General features: G+C 36.6%; 1 long non-coding RNA gene across 1 annotated transcript in view; it reads right to left on the bottom strand.

Moving 5' to 3' along the window:
* LOC124102469 (uncharacterized) overlaps nt 1-20,545 on the bottom strand; it is a 92,940-nt gene that overhangs the window by 29,168 nt on the left and 43,227 nt on the right. The gene's annotated exons all lie outside the window — the stretch shown is intronic.

The raw sequence follows: 20,545 nt of genomic DNA, 5'->3' as shown, positions 1-20,545 counted from the left end.
TGGCCTTCTCTGCTGCTTGTGAACTACTTTTTCAATTTCATAAAATGGGGAAAGACATACTCTACTGCACCAAGCAACAAAAGAGGCAGCAGTCTGAAATTTTCTCAAGGATAGCTCAACTGCTAATTCACTCCCTGGTGAAAATTCCTGGTACATATTGAGTATTGAGTTTAACTACTCAAGTGTCTGAAAACACAGCTCATTATCTATCTGCCTTGCTTTTCTTTGACTATTGATTATTTTTTCTTTCTAATTGGAAACTGTAGCTCAACGTTTTCTTGAAAGAAAACATCAGATAACACACTACCTTAGATTTATCAGAGCTAAACTATAAGACTGAAATAGTTAAAGGCCTTTCAGAGACCAGATACACATCATTGTCATAGGATTTCTAAGTCACCCCAGTGACCCTGGTTATTACCATTTCCTTAAAAAGTATGTTCCTTCTTCAAATTTGAAAAAATAAAAAATAAAAAATAAAAAAAAACAACCTGCCACACCATAAGGGTCTGGTTTACAAGCTTACAGTCCTCTAAATGGAACTTTCAACTTGCACCAGCCTGTTATCCTTTCTGCCAATGCTCAGTTTATTTTAAACTCACCAATGGAGAGAATTTTCACACTAACCACTTACCACCTCCTCTTCTTTCCCCCCCACCAGCCCTGAAGTACAGGAGATGGAACCCAGGGCCTTGCACATATTAGGCAAGTGCTCTACCCCTGAGCTACACCTCCTCTTGAATCACAGTAAAGAGCCTATCTCTGCCTGAAGTATAATTTTCAAAAAGAACTCTATTTTCCCTTAAATAAATGAAATTAAACTGGGCAGTTGTACATGCATATAATCCCAGTGACTTGAGGGGCTGAAGCAGGAGGATCACAAGTTTGAGAACAACTTCAGCAATTTATCGAGGTCCTAAGCAACTTTAGAGACTCTGTCTCAAAGAATAAAAAAGGACTGGAGATATAGCTTAGTGATAAAACACCCCTGGGTTCAATCCCCAGTGTCAAAAACAAAACAAAATAAATGAAATTTAAATGAACCAAGCTGAACATCTGTTTCATGTTTGACTAATCATTGTGGTACTGTCACCAACACATATATCTTATTAAGAATACCTACTCAACTGCAAATTGGTACAACCACTCTGGAAAGCAGTATGAAGATTACTCAAAAAACTAGGAATGGAATTGGAATTTGACCCAGTTATACCACTCCTGGTTTTATATCCAAAGTATTTAAAATCAGCTTACTATAGTGATGCAGCCATCAATGTTTATAGCAACTCAATTCACAATGGCTAAGCTATGGAACCAACTTAGGTGTTCTTCCACAGATGGACTAGGAAAGTGGGCAGTAGTACATGCATATAATATATGGTATATACACACACTGGAATATTATTCAGCCATAAAAAGAAATGACTTTACTATCTTTCTGGGAAGTGGATGGATCTAGAAACTATCATGTTAACTGAATAAGCCAATCCCCCCAAACCGAAGGCCAAATATGCTTTTTCTGATATGTTGATGCTAACACACAGCAAGCAGGGGTGAGGGAGAACAGAAATTCAGTGGATTAGACAAAGGGGAATGAAGGGAAGGGAGTGGGAACAGGAATAGGAAAGGCAGTAGAATGAGTCTGACATAATTTCCTATGTACATATATGAATACACCACAGTGAATCTCCACATCATGCACAACCCCAAGACTGGGATCCTAATTAGAACACTATGTACTCTACTGTGATGTGTAACTAAAAAGAACAAATAAAATTAAAAATGAAAAATAAGATCCATTGAGCATAGTGGCACATGCCTATAATCCCAGTGGCTTGGGAGGCTGAGGCAGGAGGATTGTAATTTCAAAGCCAGCCTCAGCAAAAGCAAGGCGATAAGCAACTCAATGAGACCCTGTCTCTAAATTAAAAAAAAAAATACAAAATACAAAATAGGGCTGAGGATGTGGTTCAGTGGTCAAGTGCCCCTGAATTCGATCCCTGGTAGCCCCCAACAAAAATTATAATATCCACCCTTCCCAGTCCCTCCAATGCACATCCATGTGCACATCTCATAGATAGAAATAATTCTGACATGGGCAGGGTTTTGACACTTGAGGTGAAGAGCAAGGAAACTAACATTTTTAGACGTATATACTAACATTATGAATGGCATGCTCAGTCTTAGCTCCTCTCAACAGCACAGAGAGGCAGGGAAGCATTATTGAGGCCTGTCAAGTCCAACACGTCTGGCTTCATTCTAGCCACTCAATCATTATGATTATAGATGTACTATTTAACCTCTGTACTTCATTCCCTCCATAGGTCAGAGTTTCTGAGGTTATTTAGAAGACCAAAAACAATAAATGTGAAACACATGCCAGTAAGACATGGCTATTACGATTGCCTCCATTTTCTTTCAGAAAAGGAAACTGAGGCATAAAAGCATGCAAACCAAGGTCAGGCGACTCTTTGATTTAAAATTTGGTCATTCTCTATGTGGTCATCTTTTGGTTGATACACATGTGCTTGATTGTATTTCTCCAAGTAAGATTTTTCAAGTAAGGTATTTAAAAGACCAATCCAGGCTATAGGCTAGCATGGTCCTTCATTCTCCTCTCTTCTGAAGCCAAAACACCTCCCCAGAAACAAAGTCTATAACCCAATCACTACTACAGAACTTTATTCTCAGCTACCTATCAATTAATCTCCCTAGACTATTAAACCACTCTGTATTTCATATTTTACATCCATCACTGGATGTGACCAAGGATAAGCATCATCCACAGGGAAAAAAAAAAAACTTCCACTTGAATAAAAGAATAAATCTACACTTAATAGTCACTATTAAGCATTTCAGATCATCTTTGAGTAAAACTGCATTTACTGAAAATCTTATGATAGAAACATTTTCTGTCTTTTTTTTTTTTTTTTTTGGTCATTCCAGTGTTGAGAAATTTAGTAGATGTTTACTGAAAGACCTGGACCATCTTCAGAACTTGTGCAAACTTCAAAATACTTACTTTATTCAGCATGTGGAGCTTCCACTATTGCAAAATTGCCACACCCTTTCCAAATTCCTTAGAGACCTGTAAATGTGAAACTAAACAGGGATGGTTCTTTATTTCCTTCAGTCCCAACTGCCAAAAAAAAAATTTGTTCTCTCTCCTAGAAAAATTCAAGCTCTTCCCAGTTGTCATCAATAGACTGCAGTTATTTTACTGTCTGGAACTGTCTGGGTCATAAAATTAGTGCCACATTCATAGCTTAATAGTGGGGAAGTCCACAGCACTTCCTGTCATTTTAATTGCTCATCTGGCTTTGGACTAAACTGCTGGTCAGCTAAAAAGGGTGTCTAGTCACATTGGCCACCTTCATTGAGTGTTTACTATGCAGTAAATAAACCTGATCTCAGCTTTTTAGAATATCAGGGTGTTAGGGGAAACATACTCAGAGAAGAGTAACTATAAAAATAGAGGAAAAAAATAACCATTTCTGTAAGTACAAAGAAAAGACCAAGTTTTTCAGACTTTGTAAGGCAGAACTAGATATTGGGAAAGAAACTAGAAATAGTTTGAAGAGTGAATGCAATATTCCCTTCAACAATTGAATGGCTAAACAAATTGTGGTCCATGCATGCAATGATATACTTAGCTTTAAGAAAGAACTGCAAGAGGAGACATCAAGGATGATTCACAAAAGCATTATACTAAATAAAGGTTGCTGGACATTGAAGACAACATGATGGAGGATTCTATTTAAGTGAAATTCTAAAATAAGAAGGAGGAGGAGGAGGAGGAAGAGGAAAATCATAGTGACAGAAAGTGGGATCAGTAGATGGCAGAAGCTTGGGGTAGGAGGTGGCATGAGGGAGAGACAGCAAGGTGAGAGGAGAATTTTTTGAAGTTCTATATCACAATTTGTGGTAATGGTCACATGACTTACATATATTTGACAAAAGTCATGGAATTACATCTACAGTTAAAATTGGTAAATGTTATTGAATATAAATTATATGTCAATAAAACTGATTTTTAAAAATGTATGAATGGAACTCTACTATGTAGAAAAGGGGCATGGAGGTTTGTGGAGAAAACCACAAATAGAGGCATCCAAGGACTGGGAAATGTAAAACAGCATTGGGGATAGAAAGGGAGCAGAAGGGAGGGCCCAGGAAGGAATTAGATCAAGGGGACAGTATGGCTGGGTCTTAAATTTTAAGGCAGGAAAAGTAGTTTCTGCAGAGCACTTTTGTTTCTGTACAATTCTGTCTACTTTATCACAGTAATAAGTTTTATCCTAAAGGATTTTTTAATGAATAATACTGTTTTAAAATCTCTTGCCACCTGCCTTTTTTTAAATTGATTTTATTTTTTAAATACATGACAGCAAAATGCATTACAATCCTTATTACACATATAGAGCACAATTTTCATATCTCTGTATGTAAGGTATGTTCACACCAATTCATGCTTTTGTACATATACTTTGGATAATGAAGTCCATCACATTCCACCATCATTGCTAACCCCCTGCCCCCTCTCTTCCCCTTCCACCTCTCCCTATCTAGAGTTCATCTGTTATTATTATTATAGTTGTAGATAGGCAGAATGCCTTTGTTTTTGTTTATTTTTCTGAGGTGCTGGGGATCAAACCCAGTGCCTCACACATGCTAGGCAAGCATTCTGCCACTGAGCTACAGCCCCAGCCCTTGGCTCCTGCCTTTTAAGGATGCTGGGGTAAAAATCCTCTCTCCCTAATGTATGTGAGTTTGAAAGTGCTCCGGCTTCCAGTATGGGGCAGGAATAGTCATAATGGGAAGGGAGACTCTTGCCTATGGATTATGCCAATGTCGGTACTTAATGAGGATTGTTTGACAGGCAGGCCATATGAAAATATTTGTGCTGAACTCCCAGATGTGTGAGAACTGGGATGGAAAAGCAGAGATGAAAAGATAGTTAAAGAAAGTAAAACAAGTTGCAAAATGTTTGGTGCAAAGTGAAGGGAGGGTCTCTGAGCAACAGTACTCCTTTAATTGAGCTCATGTAAGTCATATAAACCAAAAAAAATAAAAAATAGAAAATTTGAGGAAGAATCAGGAAATTTTTCTGTAGAGTTAGAAAAGATGTGTGAGAGATAAATATGTAGCATACAGGATGGATAGACCCAAAGCAACAAGTTCGGAAAGAGTAGAGGAAGCTGCAAAGGAGACCACTAACACAGACCGGATAGAAAGCTAAAGAGTCCCCTTTTTTTTTCTTTATTATTAGTTTTTCTTGTCCAAGTTTTTTTTATTGTTATATTATATGATATCAAAATGCATTACAATTCATATTACATATCTAAAGAGTGACTTTATAATAGGAAAAATACATGTATTCTGTCAAGATGGTCAAATTTACTGGACATTACTATATATCAAGCAATAATGTTTATGTAATTTATATGTGCGTAGGATGTTTTCACAAGTATCTCTATAGGTAAGTATTACTGTCTCCACTCTGTAGATGAGGAAACTGATGATTAAAAAGTTGGGTAGGCTGGGGATATAGCTCAGTTGGTAGAATGTTTGCCTCACCTGCACAAGGCCCTGGGTTCAATCCACCACAAAAAAAAAAAAATGGTTGACCTGCTCAATGTCACCCCATTAATTGAGAGCAAGAGTTGAGTCCTACCACAGTCTCCTGACTCTGCAGTCCAAGTGCACAAGTTCTCTGCTCTTAGAACCTTGACTTTGTACTCAGCTATGTTACATTGCTCCAGATCATCTGTTATAAACTGGATTGTGTCCTCCCCAAATCCATCTGTTGCTCTAAGCTTCCATGTGACTGTATTTGGAAATAGAGCCTTTGAGGTGGTAATTAAGGTTTAATGATGCATAGGATAAGGCCCTAACCAACAGGACTGGCATCCTTATAAGAAGCAGACATTAGGAATGATCATACATGTGAGGACACAGTGAGAAGACAGCCATCTACAAGCCAAGGAAAGAGGCCTCACCAGAAACCAACCTTACTGGCACCTTGATATTGGACTTCTAGCCTCCAAATTGCAAGAAAATAAATTTCTGTGTTTAAGCCACCCAGTCCATTGTATTTTGTTATGGTACCCCTTCCAAAAGAACAATATACTAAGTAACAAAATCTAGCCTAAAATGTAGGATTAGGTAAATTACAGACATATGATCTGGAGAAAACTCAAAATACAAAATACAGTAATTGTCCTTGACCCTCACCTGAACTACATTTTTTTTCCTCTCTCTTTTTTTTTTAGAGTTACATCATAACTTTGGAAGGTAGCTGGTGAGGAAAATTGGCATAGCTCGTTTATTTAACCTGAATCTATTGTGTTCCTGCAATAGCTAGATGCAAAGCCTCTTGCATATAAATGGACAAGATATACACATGAATAAATCAATATAATGCCATAATGAAGGCACAATGGATAGGACATGGAATCGGAACCATGTTAATCTGTGTCTGAATTTCTTCTCTACCATTTACTGAAATATTATGAACCAGAGGAGACTACCTCATCTCCATCCCCAGGCCTGTATTTTCTCATCTATAAAATTAAACACACATTAGGTAGTTTAAACAACCTGCTAGATACAAAATAAATTTAACGTGCATGGCACATAATAGGTATTCAATAAAGTATAGATAGTATGTATTATTACTATAATTACAAGGTATAAAGTCTAGAGAGGGTAAAGGGAGCATTTCCTCTACATGAGGATGTCAAGAAGACTTTCCAGAGAATACAAACATTTAATCTGAGTATTGAAAAATGAATATGCACTTACCTGATTATCAGAGAAAATTTATTTGAAAAGTAAGTTCAAATACAGAGAACAGCATGGGTAAAGGTGAAAATACACAAAATCAAACTGAAAGTTCAGGGAACTATATAAAATTCAATATAACCTACAGATTAAGGGGATAGCATATCAGGATATGGCACAGGCTATTTATGACAGACACAATGCAGCAATGCTTACATCTGATAGTTTATTCGTCTCTTGCATGAAAGTCTAAGCAGGTATGGAATCTCTGCTCCATTAAAGTCATCAGAATCTGGCTCCTTCTATCTTTGTCTTCTTCCACATGGTCCAAGGTAGCTCTCTACCATGTCCACATTTCAATCAGTGGGAAAGAAGAGAGCAATAGAGTGGACCACCATTTCTCTTAAGGGCAGAAGCCCCAAGTTGTGTGAGTATCTTCCACCCACATCCTTTGAACCAGAAGTTAGTTACACTGAGCATATGGAAACTCAAGGGAGCCAAGAAAATATGATCTATGCAGAGATGTCATTTTCCTATACTGAACTCCTACTTGTGGATTTTCACATTTTTGCTCTGAAGCTGCCCAAAGTTCACTATAACAATGTTTTATCAGTAATATTTCTAAGGCGATTGACTACTTTTGATAAACAATGAGTGTTTCACTAATTACGCATTCCTTCAAAACTGACTTCTGTCAGCAATCCACCTGTGTCCTCTTGAGTCTTGTGCTTACTATGAGGAGGGGAGGATCTTTCTTTTATTTGAATTAAAGAGAGAAGAACAATTTCCAGACCAGCTGAGCAATTATAGCTTCTCCATTGAACAGAAAGAGAATGACATGATATCTCCCTAGCTCTCTAACTTTATTGTTGAATATTTTTACAGAAATTTGATGGGAGTTACAATTCCAATTTTAAACATATGAAGCACATTTAAAAAGACAATTTAGATGTCATACTTAAAGATTGACCTGACTAACCTAGAAAAGATGATAAGAAAAAAAGCAAGTATTTCAAAGTAAAACAAAAAGAATTGTATATATACTAAATGTATTTAAATATCATAAGAAAAACTTTGCCCATAAAAATTGAATTAGATTTAGATTTCATCAAATAAATCAATAGTCTTAAATTCAAAAACTCAATATGAAAACAACTAATTTTATTATTTCTTTTTATAAAATAGGCCTCAAAACTCTCTGTTAGTTGGGATTAAAAAGTTAATTAATAGTCAAAAAGAATTCTTTCTTTTGAATACCATCTAATGATACTGAGGAGGCAACTTAGCCTAATAATAACAAATTTACTAATTGAAGAAATGTTTAATTCAGTGTATTCAAAACCCTGTGTTCTGAGATAGATGATATAAGGAGTAAAAAGGGGGGAAAAAGATATATGACTGCATTTTCTTCTCTTTTTTATTATTATAAGACAATGTAATAATACAGGCATACTAACCTAATTCCGTGGCTCTCAATCTGTTTTCACTAGAATAAACTTGAACACTCTGAAAAACACGTATCAATGCCCAGGTCAGACTCTAACAGAATGAAACAGAATTCCAAGGGATTCTTATATGCAGCCATGGTTGGGAACTGCTGCCCTTATTGGAATATGAGCTCCTTGAGAGAAGAGATTGGTTCATTCACCCCTAAGGCCATCACAGGGTATGACATATATAGATAGTCACATGTTCAATAATTGAATGGACAGATGAATGGATGGATGGACAGATGTATGCATGCATGTATATATGTATGAATGGAGAGACAGAAGGACAGTACTTACTGCCAACTGAGAAAAATATACTTGCAAACAGATATATGAGTCAGTAGATGTTGCATGATTACCACTGTATTTCACAACAGAGATTATGATCTGAAAGAAACACTAGTTAAATGCATATAATGGAGTACTTTCATTTTAAGCCAAACAGGAAAGGTTTCAATTACATTGCTGATTAGCACTTAATTTTAAAAGAGAAGAAAGGAGCCATCACACAGATCTTATCACTTAGAAGAAATAAAAATTAAAATGCTATTAACAATGAGGGAATGCAAAGACTAAATCTGGAAAGTGAATTTCAAAGCGACTTTAAGCCCTTTTCCACTATTACCTTGTCAGCTATGGATTTGGTTGAGTCGGGTTTTATAGTGACTTTCCTCCCCTCTTGTCATTATTTCCAGATCACCTGTCCACTAATTTACAATCAGTCCTTTCATCCAGCTGTATAATCTAGATCCTCCCCTCCTCACAGTAATCCTTCCAAGCCAGCACCATTCATACCTAACTCCATCATACCCGCGTGTCACTTAGCCTCTAAACTGAGCCCAGATTCTTTGGTACCAACTCTTCTCCCAAGGGACTGTACAAATTAAACAACTCATCCTAAATAGCAGGGCATTTATCACTAATATGCCTCCCATTATAAATTAAATTAATAAACTATGGAAAACAAATTTGAACCAAAATCTTTTTTTCACTTAAGCTTGTATATTTACATCTGATGAGGAAGAAATTTCTGACAGCTTTCTTGGGGAGGAATGTATCCGAAAAATTTGAAAATTTTTCCAGCATAAAATTTTATAATGCATGTACTCAAAAACAGCTCAATAGAGTTTTTTTGTTGTTGTTGTTGTTGTTTGTTTTTTGTACTGGGGATTGAACTCAAGAGCACTCACTGGATGTGGCACCACTGCCATATCCCCAGCCTTATTTTGTATTTTATTTAGAGACAAGCTCTCACTGAATTGCTTAGCATCTCACTTTTGCTGATGCTGGCTTTGAACTCAGATTCTTCTGCCTCAGACTCCTGAGCGCTGGAATTACAGGCGTGCACCATCTGGCCTCGCCACAATGGAGCTTTTTGTCAGAAACCAAAAGTGATGCCCAACTAACAAACCCATTTGACAAATGAAATTCAGGCATGGAAATTGAAAAACCGATATAAGTTAAAGATAACATGTTATTATCCCTCCCAAGATGCAAAAATTATGTCTCACATGTTTTTAATTTCTAATTCCCATTTTCAGGCAGGAGACCACACTAAGGATGTCCTAACTACATTCCATTCCTCACTGATAAGGAGACAAATAAAATATCACCCTGGGTGCAGCCATCAGTGACAACTTCCGAAGCCACAGGTCTGACAAGTGATCCTTATTATATCTCTGTCCTCACATAGAACTTTAGTCAACCACAGAGTAATACTCAGGTATTTGACCTTTCCTCTCTTCCAGGAGGCAAATCTTTGCTGATTTGCCTCGTGGTTTACTGTTTCCTCATTTATGTTGACCTTTTCCCTCTTATTTTTCAAGTATTTGGTTAATATTCTGTCCATTTGTCGCATCGATGGCCTCAAAAAAAAAATGGGACTCCAAAGGCTCATGGTGCAGTGGCAGATCACTTGCCTAGCATGTGAGGCACTGGGTTCCAATCTAAGCAGTGCATATAAATTAAATTAAATAAAATAAAGGTCCATTTACAAATAATATATATAAAAATGGGACTCCAGCCCATCTTCTCTTCCATTTTAGGTAAAATCTAAAGTCTCCAACTGCCTCCTATTGATCTTGGATTTGGATAACCAAATCTTTAAAACAAAATTCAGTATCATCTTATTTTCACAAAATTGTTCCTCTTCCCTCATCTCCCATCTCAGACTCACTACTTTATCACACCCAGTGACAGTGTTCTAGATTACACCTTAAAAGTACCTCTCAGAATTAATTTCTACTCCCTGCTCCCTCTTCCAAACTCTTCATTCAGACTCTTCAGATTTAGTTCTCATCTCGGCTAATGTGAGTGTTCTAACTGGCCTCCCCTTTTTGTCTCTTCCCCAATCCCTCAATTATCCTCCTGGGTTTTCTCAGAAAGATCAACAAATCTATTTTTGTTGCAGTCTTCCTTGTACACGTCTGCTGACTTTCCCTGACCTCCAGGATTAAATCCAAACTTAATCAGAAGGACTATCCAAGGCCCTTCCCAATATGCCCCAAATCTACTCACAGTTGCACGCTCAGCTACACCCCACCACATTCCTCAGTGGATTTCTCTTTGTGTCCCCAAATGCCCTTGTTCGTTCTTTCTTCTTCTTCTTCTTCTCCGTCTCCTTCTCCTTCTCCTTCTTCTTCTTCTTCTTCTTCTTCTTCTTCCATGTGTTACTTGCAAGAGACCCATGTGATCTCAGAGGGAGATCTACCTGCTGCCTGGGGGTTCACCCCGAATATACATTTTCTGTATAAAATACCTGATCTTCCCCACTTCACCTCCACCTCAACTAGTAAAACTTGTATTTTTTTCTTTAAAAAAAATAGATGAAATGTCACTCTTTAAGAAAACTTCCCTGATTTCCTCAGGATTTAAACTATCCACATTGGACTAGGCCAAGCACATAATTTTAAGAGCTTTGGAGCATCCTTCTGGAAAGTAAGCTGCTTGCCACAGAAATCTCCTGGCTTCCTACGGGATCCTCAGCATCTAACATTTCGCACAGTATGTAATTCCTATTCAGTTTATATCTTAAATGGATGAATCTCTTGCTCTCAGACTTTTCAGGACAGAGAAAAGAAACAATATTAACTCAGGATACTGGTGGGAGGGAGAATGTTAGGGAAAGAGGAAAATATACCAGTCATTAAATTAAAAAAAAATTGAGTTTGAAGTCTATCAAAGAGACATAATGGAAGGCCAGATAGAAGATAAGGTTCAAAGGCTCAGGTGTGGACAGAGGAAGTGGTTAAAGACGATAATTCAGGGTGAACCCCAGGCAGGTAGATCTCCCTCTGAGATCATCACATGGGTCTCTTGCAAGTAACAGCTTGTGTTACAGTTGATCTGTTCACTTGTCTCCAACACTCCTCACCTCATAAGTTCTTTGAAGGAAGTCACTTTACCTGCTTCATCTTTATTTCCTGAGACCTGATAGCATGGCCATTGCGCCAATGTGTTACTGTAAACACCTTCCTGTATTGAAAACCCTTAAGACCAGTTTTTACACAAAACTATTAGCCTAGTTAGTCAATGTTAAGTACATGTATTTGATAAAATACAATATATGCTTTTCAGATAATGTATTTCACATGAGGGTTCTTGGGTGAGGGTTTTAACTTCTGTATTCTTCTTCCTCTAATATGCAGATACTGACCCACAATAAGGGTGGAGGGAAGAAAAAAGTTCATTGGATTAGACAAAGGGGAATGAAGAGAAGGGAGGAGGGATGGGAATAGGAAAACAGTAGAATGAATCTGACATAACTTTCCTGTGCTCATATATGAATACACGACCAACATAACTCACATCATGTACAACCGCAAGAATGGGATCCTAATTAGAATAAGTAATACTGTGTCTGTATAATATGTCAAAATACACTCTACTGTTACGTATATCTAAAAAGAACAAATAAAAAATGAAGGGGAAAAAAAAAAGGTGAATCCCATGTGCCCATCCCTTGAATCTGGGTGGGCTCGTGACACCTCTGACCAAAATGGCACAGATGAGGAAATACCATGTGATTTCTAAGATAAGGTCATTTAAACTTCATTGCAGCTTCTGTCTGGCTCACCACTGGGAACACCTGAGTCAGCACAGAAGAGCTGTGACTACCCTGAGACCACTGTGGTGGAGGGGCCCTGAGGAGGCCCTCCATGACAGGCTATGCAGTCATCTCAGCCCTGGCAGAACATGTGAGTGACAAAGCTGTCCTGGGAGTTAAACTCCAACCCCCACCATTTGGGTGATCTCAGCTGAGTTTCCAGATCTTTCTCTACTATACTCTTTCCAAGTTGTTCACTACACCTTATCTTGTGGTTCTGACTGGGTATTGCAAGCACTTGGTATCTATAGGAGAAAAAGAGAGTCCAAGACCAAGTTCACTGAAAGAGTGGAGGAGTGAATTCAAGACCTGTGGGATTTGACCTGAACTTCCTGGGTCACAGGGACATGAAGGTAGACAAACCTGTCACTAGGTGTGCCTGTGGAGTCTCTCTCTCTGGGCATTCCTGAACACAGATATTATTTCCAGCTTCACCATTTTCTTAATTTTTCTCCTCCCTTTCTCCTACATTCTTCATTGTTACATAGAGGAACTTTTCCAAGTCATTTCAAATATTCTGGGGGATCAAAGCAAGGTATAAATATACAAATTTATGTTAAAAATAGGTTGAATAAAATATTAGTAGTTCAATCGATTTTTAATTAATTAACTAAGCTAAAAGCAATGATAAAGCCCTACCTTTCCCTCTGTTCAGGTCCTATCTTTTTTACTGCCAAAATACTATGGACTGAATATTTGCTCCCTGCTAGATTCATATGTTGAAATCCTAACCACCCAATGTGACAGTATTAGGAGCACCTAATAGGGGCCTTTAGTAGGTGATTAGTTCATGAAGGCTCTGCCAATTTATTTACTTGACAATTTGTAAATGTATAATGGTATCAGTACCCTTGTAAAGGGAACCCCAGAGAGTTTCCTTACTCCTTCCACCATGTGAGAACACAGTGAAAAGATGGCCAACCATGGAGTAGGAAGGGCCTTGAACTTGGAATTCTAGTTTCCAAAACTGTGAAAAATAATTTTTTTTTTGTTATTCATAAGCCACCCTTTCTATAGTCATTTCTGCTAGCAGCCTAAACAGTCTAAGACATAAGAGTAAATGAAATCACATCAACTTTGGTTTTTCAGATTGGTGAAAACAACCTGGAAGTGGTAGGAATTTTCAAAGTAACTGATACATTCACAGCATGAAATATTAAGCAACTTAAGAGAAAATATGGAGTTGTCCTAAAGGGATGTTATGGAGGTGTGGGAATAGAAAAACATAAACTATAACCTAGTGCATGTAGTGAGAACCCCATCTTTATAAAAATAGTGACAACAAAACATATGCATATGCACATAAGCATATAGAAATATGTGAAAAGACGCTCACCTTATTGTTAATATTTGCCATTTATGGGGATCCAGGAGATGGGTCGTAAATGAGGAAACGGAGATTTAAAAAATGATGAATAGCTCATTTTTTTCTTTATTTCTCTTAATATTATTTCACTTGTCACACACAGTTGACATTATTTTTGAAATTTTCAAAGAGACAGGGAAATAGAGTCTTTATTATTTTTTACACTTTTATTAGTTCATTTTTGTTATACATACATAATAGTGGGGTTCATTTTGTCTTAATAATTATGTTCTAAATGACTTTAGAACACACATGCCTTCTCTTTTCTTCCCCCTTCCTCCCACCCTCCCATGGTGATGTCTATTGATCTAGCCCTCAAATTCCACTTGCTACAGCACCTGGGGGAGAATTCAGTATTTTAACAAAGGTGTGAGGTCACTGGCAACGGAGAGCAGCCATCCCGTGAGTGACTGAGGCAGGGCTTATATATGCAGGTCCAGTCACTGAGAGCTACTCTCTGGTCCATAATTAGTAAGTAGAAACTCAGAAGGCTACTGTGTACTTATTTTTTTAAATATTTTTTTAGTTGTAGTTAGACACAATATTTTATTTATTTTTTATGTGGTGCTGAGGATCGAACCCAGCACCTCGCATGTGCTAGGCGAGCGCCCTACTGCTGAGCCACAACCCTAGCCCCTTCCTTCTTGGATAGTTGTATAGAAAATTGTAACACTTATATGTGTGTGTATTTATAAATAAATACATAATTAGCAATCTCATTTCGATTATCAGAAGCTAAAAGAACCCAGTCTTAATTGTGTAACTCAATTATCACTCTTCTTGCCAAAAACTAAAAAGAAATATTCTATGATAGTACTGGATTCAATACACAATTTTGCTACCAGGTATCCAATCAGAAAGAATTTGCTTAAGGCCAACTCTTTCCAAACACAAATTCACATTTTTGAAAGATAGCCTCCCATTGTTTAACTGGTTTATAACTCTAAGCAGCACGTCAATCACTTTTATTAGTAAAGGGTATGTTCCACAAGCAGTTTTCCCCAGAGGATTCACTAAGAAGCTCTCAAACTTAGACATTTCACAAACGGATTTTTGAGATTTTTCTATAGATGAATCTGCTTTAAAAAATTTCCAGACTTAAATTGTCAAAACCATGGCCTACAGTTTAGAACTTTGGAACCGTGATGATTGATTTGCCCTTATCCTGGAACACACTCAGAATTGTTTTCTGAGAAAAATCTATAAACTATCTATAGTACTCTCCAATCCTCCATGCACAATAGGCCAATGTCTAGGTTAAGCACCTTTTTACAAGGGGGCACCAACTTTTTTCTCTTTGTTCAGCTAATTTTCTGAATATATACTTTTTGAAGTATATGAGTTTTTTAAAATACATGTATTTTAAAAATACATGTATTTAAATCATAACATAAATAATTGCTCTAAGACATCTGGAAGATAATATCTAACAGTGCCCAACTTTTATCCAAAGTCGATATAAAAGAAATAATGTAAGTGTAGGACTCAATAAAGGACATATCATCTACCCAACCCTATAATTAGCTTAGATTTTGATCCCTGGATCAATCCAGGCATGCAGTGTGGCTTAAGGGACACGTTTCCCTTATGGAAAGGGAAAGGCTGGGTTGGTTGCAGAGAGGTAGATAGGGTAGGGATCATGGAGCCCTTCTAGCCCATTTATCACCATAAAATGCTTTTGTCATCAAAGGAGGCAGGGCACTGTCACATAAAATCAGGTAAAAGGTGATTAATACCTGAGTGAAACAGTAATTATATGGATTTAAATCCAATCATATTGAAAATCAACTGAATATAAAAGAGGAAATGGAACAATCAAGAATGGCTTCCATGGTATGGTCCCTGAATGGAAAACAAAGGAGAATCATATTGGGGAAAGAAGTTGTTGAGCTCAGTGATAGAAATGGTGAGCTCAATAGCCCATGGATAATACACAGAAATGAGTTATTGACTTACCCAAGAGTCTAAAGCTAAAGAAATATATGCTGGAGATATAGCCTGAAGAAAAATCAGCAAATAAATGAGAATTAAAACTGTAAACAACCAGGATTAGGGTTGTAGCTTAGTGGTAGAGCACTTGCTTAGCATGTGTGAGGCACTGGGTTCAATTGTCAGCACCACATACAAATAAATAAAACAAATATCCATTGACAACTACATATTAAAAAAAAAAAAACTGTAACAACCACCCATGTACTAACTATGGCTCCTAGCCAAGTCACTTAACCCCTCTACACTTTGATTTCCTAGTGTGTGAAGAGCATCATACTTACTGAGCGTTACTTGAGAAAATTATTATAATTTCACTTAGTAAACACTTGTTTGAATAACTAAATTACTGCTAAGATCACCTTGGAAGATCATATAGAATATAGATTATTAATCTTTTAGACAGAAGTAAATGATTTTGAGAATATTTGTAAGATAAGAACTTTTTTATTTGAAAATTAGACATTACCAAACACCCAAAATTCTGCATATAATTTCAGAGGTTTGTGGATACCTTAAAAGAAAAAAAAATCTGTATTTGAAAATTCTTTTTTCGGGGGGAAGTGGAGTACCAGGGATTGAATCCATGGGCCATTAATCACTGAGCCACATCCCCAGACCTTTTTAATGTTTTATTTAGATACAGGGTCTCACCGAGTTGCTTAGGGCCTCACTAAATTGCTGAGGCTGGCTTTGAATTCATAATCCTCCTGCCTCAGCCTCTCGAGATATTTGAAAATTTTTGATGTACAGTGCTAAGAAGGAAAATCCAGAAATCAAATGGGAAAAAAAGACATTTAAGGAATGAGCAGCTTATGAAAAGACCCAGAAGAGGCTTTCAAAAAGCTACAAAGAGAACAAGGACAAGATTGTAACCAGTTCTCTCAAATTTGTCAAATAGGTTCAACATGAGAGAGTTAAAATGGTCATCAGCAACTTTCACAAACTGCATCAGTAAAGGGTGGGGTAGGAAACTAGATTTTAGTCATTCGAGGTGGAAAAGTAGAGTAACTCATGGACCAAAAAAAGGAAGGACAGAGGTAGAATCAAAGAGGAAGGAGAACTTGGGGTCAGAAAAGTGATTTTTGTTTGTTTGTTTGCTGTGTCTGGTTTTGGGGGGAGTTTTTGGTTTGCTTTTTGTTGTTGAGGTTTTTTGTGTGTGTGTGTGTATTGCCACAGGAGTTATCTTTTTGTTGGTTTGTTAGCTTTTTAAGGATGGGAGAGTTTGGGGGTTTATATTCTTAGGATTAGAGCCAATAGAAAGATCAAGGTGGAAGACACAGAGTGGGAATGACTAATGAAGCAGCCTTCTGGCAATAGAGATGGGGAGGGAAGGAACAAAACCAAAGGCTTCAGGAAAGTGTTTGATTTTTGAGCAAGAAGAGGAATACATCATCCTGTAAGCATGAGGAAAGTGGGTCAGGAGTGCCTGTATATCAGTACATGCAGGGTAGGGCTGACAATTGACAGATAACTACAAATTTCCCAGTGAAGTAAGACACTAGATACCCTACTGAGAACGTGGGGAGTTAAACGTTGAGAAGACTGATGAAGATCTGGAATAGAAGCCAAAGAGGATGATATTAAAAAAATAGTAATAATCATAACACAGAAAATTCTAGTACCCTGTGATAAGCTATGAGAATTCACTCCTCATAAGCCTTCAAAATCCAGAGAACCACTAAAGCCAGAACAGATCCAGGAAATATTTTGGCAATTAGCCTTCCTGTTTTGCTATGAATGATTTTAAATGGAACCACTGTAATTACATCTTCACCAACAATATATTCAACCTACAAAACTTCAAAAATCATAGTAGGCATTGTGGATGGATATGTTACAACTATAGGATGGATAGATATACAGATAATATGTATTATATGGTACAAAGTACCAAAATTTCATTTGATATTTTGATGTACTTAGTGTACAATTTTTAAACCAACTGTTGTATATTCAAACATTCAAATATTGGTTTCTTGTATCCTTCTCTTCCTTCCAAAATAGAAGGAAAGTTAATTAATTTGAGTAGCTTCTTCCAGAATCTGCTTATTAGAGTAAATGTAATAAATTCCATTTCCATTGTTATTAGTACCAAATTAAATTTGATGATACCAAAAGCAAAATGTAACCCAAAGCCTGTTTATATAATAAATTGCTAAAATTTCCTTAACTAGCATTCCTTTTTAATTTTTTTTCAATTGGTGCATAAACAAAGGCATTTCCTTTTTTTTGGGGGGGGGGGGATCCAAGCTTTGTGTTCTTTCATCATGAGTCATGATCTCAGCCAAATATTGTGGCAAGAAGATAAATTTCTCTCCCACTAGTTTTGTGCATAAAATGGAAATGATTCCTACTACCACTACACTTTCTAAATACAATGATCCCTGTTATAAAATAGCTTCATCTGAGTTGCTTCTTTTTCTTCTTTTGGATTATGTAGGAAATGTGTTGAATATTTGCACTTAGTATTTGTGCAAATGTGTAAGACCTTTTCCTCTGATTTGAGATGGGCTTCGTTTACAACTATATGGATAAGGGAAATAAAGGGACAAGAGAACACATTAATCTTATTAACTATTTAAAGCCTTACATTTTCAAAATCAGTAATTTAATCTGAAAGTGTTTATATTTCTCATGACCTATGAGGGTTTAAAAAGAAAAATATGACAAGTTTCTTAGAAAATGTCATATTTTCTTAGAAAATATGTTAACTTGAAAAGGAAAACAATGTATATGCCACATTTAACAAACTCCGAGGAACCAAGATAAAACCAGTAGCATAAATGTGGAATTGTGCCTTTAATGTATATGTCCATAGTGCCACCAAGCGGTTGTACCAGTTTTACAAATATTTCAGAACACAGTAATTCAGTTATTCTGGGAGTTAGACACTAGGTGGCAATAGATCTCCTTTTAAAGAGATTTTGAGAAACTTGGTAAGGGTTGGAAACCATTTGCTCATATTCAAGGCCGTTTATCCAGAAAGAAGGAAAAAAAGAAAAAGAAAAAAAAACCAAACTGGACTAGCAGTAACCTTGTCTGAAGGGAGAGAAAATGTGTTACCTTTCTTTTTTTATAACATAGGTTGATCCTGTTAAAAAAAAAAAATGACCCATTTTTCCTCCTTGTAATCATCCTTAGTTCTTGAATAGAAGCCAAATATGAAAACAACTATTCATTTCCTTTATTAGCATGCCAAGTCTAAAATAGATCTCACCAATTTTCTCTACTTCTATGATAGTCCTGTGACGAGAATAAAATCCAACTGTATTGACTCAATGTCAATAGTTACTAATTAATAAAACTGTACTAAGAAGCCAAAGAGAAGTTTATGCAACTAGTTAGCTTAGGTTCATTCATGTACTGTTTTCAGTGACTAAAAATTAAATATAAGGTGGGTATCATTCTGTCTCCTTTCTATCCTGCTTCTAGGTTAAGAATTTCTAATTTATCCTGCTAATCAGAGAGAAACACTCTATTCTCCCTGGAAACACAAATCCAAGATGCATAATTTAGGAAGTTTCCCTAGTTGCAAACAGTACCACATAGAGCATGGGAATCCAAATCATGGCTTTTTTTTTTTAATAAAAATTTGTTTCTTCTTTAATAGAAATCAAATTCAGATCTTCCAAAATTGTCAAGGGATGGTAAGAATAAAAAGGTATAAAGGGTAAAGGGCATGAAGACTCATCTTTAGTTGACAGATTAATTTCTCCTAGGGATTGCACCTTGGACACACTACTAAGTGTGGGTTGAGAGAAGAGTAAGGGCGTGCCCACTACCCTTAACATCCTATTTTTAGACATAGACCCTTCCTTTTATGCCAACAAGTAAAGATACAACAGGGCTAGCACAGTTAAACAAGACTTGACTAAATAAAAAGAAATAACTATAGAAAGCTTGACAGAAAAAAAAAAGTTATATTAGCTCCATTGGGGAAACCAGTAGAGTAAAAGAGGGGGACAAAAAAGACATAAGATAGGAGGGAAAAGGGAGGTACCGGGGAGTAAAATTTTCCAAATTATACTTTTATATTGTGTAAATTTTTTAATATGAAACAACATATTCCCCTATTATATATAATTATAATTCATCAATAAAAAGAAAACACTTCAAAACATTGGAATAGAGCCAGATATGGTGGTACATGTGTGTTATCCTAATAATACAGGAGGCTGAAGCAAGAGGATCACAAGTTCAAGGCCAGATTCAGCAATTTAGTGAGAAAATCAACATCTTAACCAGACCTGTCTCGAAATAAAAAATAAAAATGACTTGGGCCAGGCATGGTGGTGCATGCCTGTAATCCCAGAAGCTCAGTAGGCTGAGACAGGAGGATTGTGAGTTAAAAGTCAGCCTCAGCAATGGCAAGATGCTAAGCAACTCAGTGAAACCCTGTGTCTAAATAAAATACAAAATAGGGCTGGGGATGTTGCTCAGTGGTTGAGTGCTCTTGAGTTCAATCCCCAGTACCAAAAAAAAAAAAAAAAGGCTTGGAATGTCACTTAGTAGTAAGGCACCCCTAATTTTCAGTACCAAAAAAATAAATAAATAAAAACAAAGATATATATAGGCACCGATTTTGCTACATAAGATCCCAAAAGTACAGACACAAAAATAAAAATAGACAAATGGGATATTATCAAATAAAAAACTTCTACACAGCAGAGGAAGTAAATCATTAGAGTGAAGAGACAGACTGGAGAATGGAAAAAAAACTATCTCTGAATCATCTATCTGATAAAGGGTTAATATCCAAAATATATAAGGAACACAAACAACTAAAGAGCAAAAACTAACAAAACCCTG

The sequence above is a fragment of the Marmota monax genome, unplaced genomic scaffold (genome assembly GCF_021218885.2).
Source record: "Marmota monax isolate L192 unplaced genomic scaffold, Marmota_monax_Labrador192_F-V1.1 WCK01_AAM20220418_F8-fsc00002, whole genome shotgun sequence".
Classification (NCBI taxonomy): Eukaryota; Metazoa; Chordata; class Mammalia; order Rodentia; family Sciuridae; genus Marmota; species Marmota monax.
Note: the sequence above shows the minus strand (reverse complement) of the source record. Positions and strands in the feature narration are given on the sequence as shown.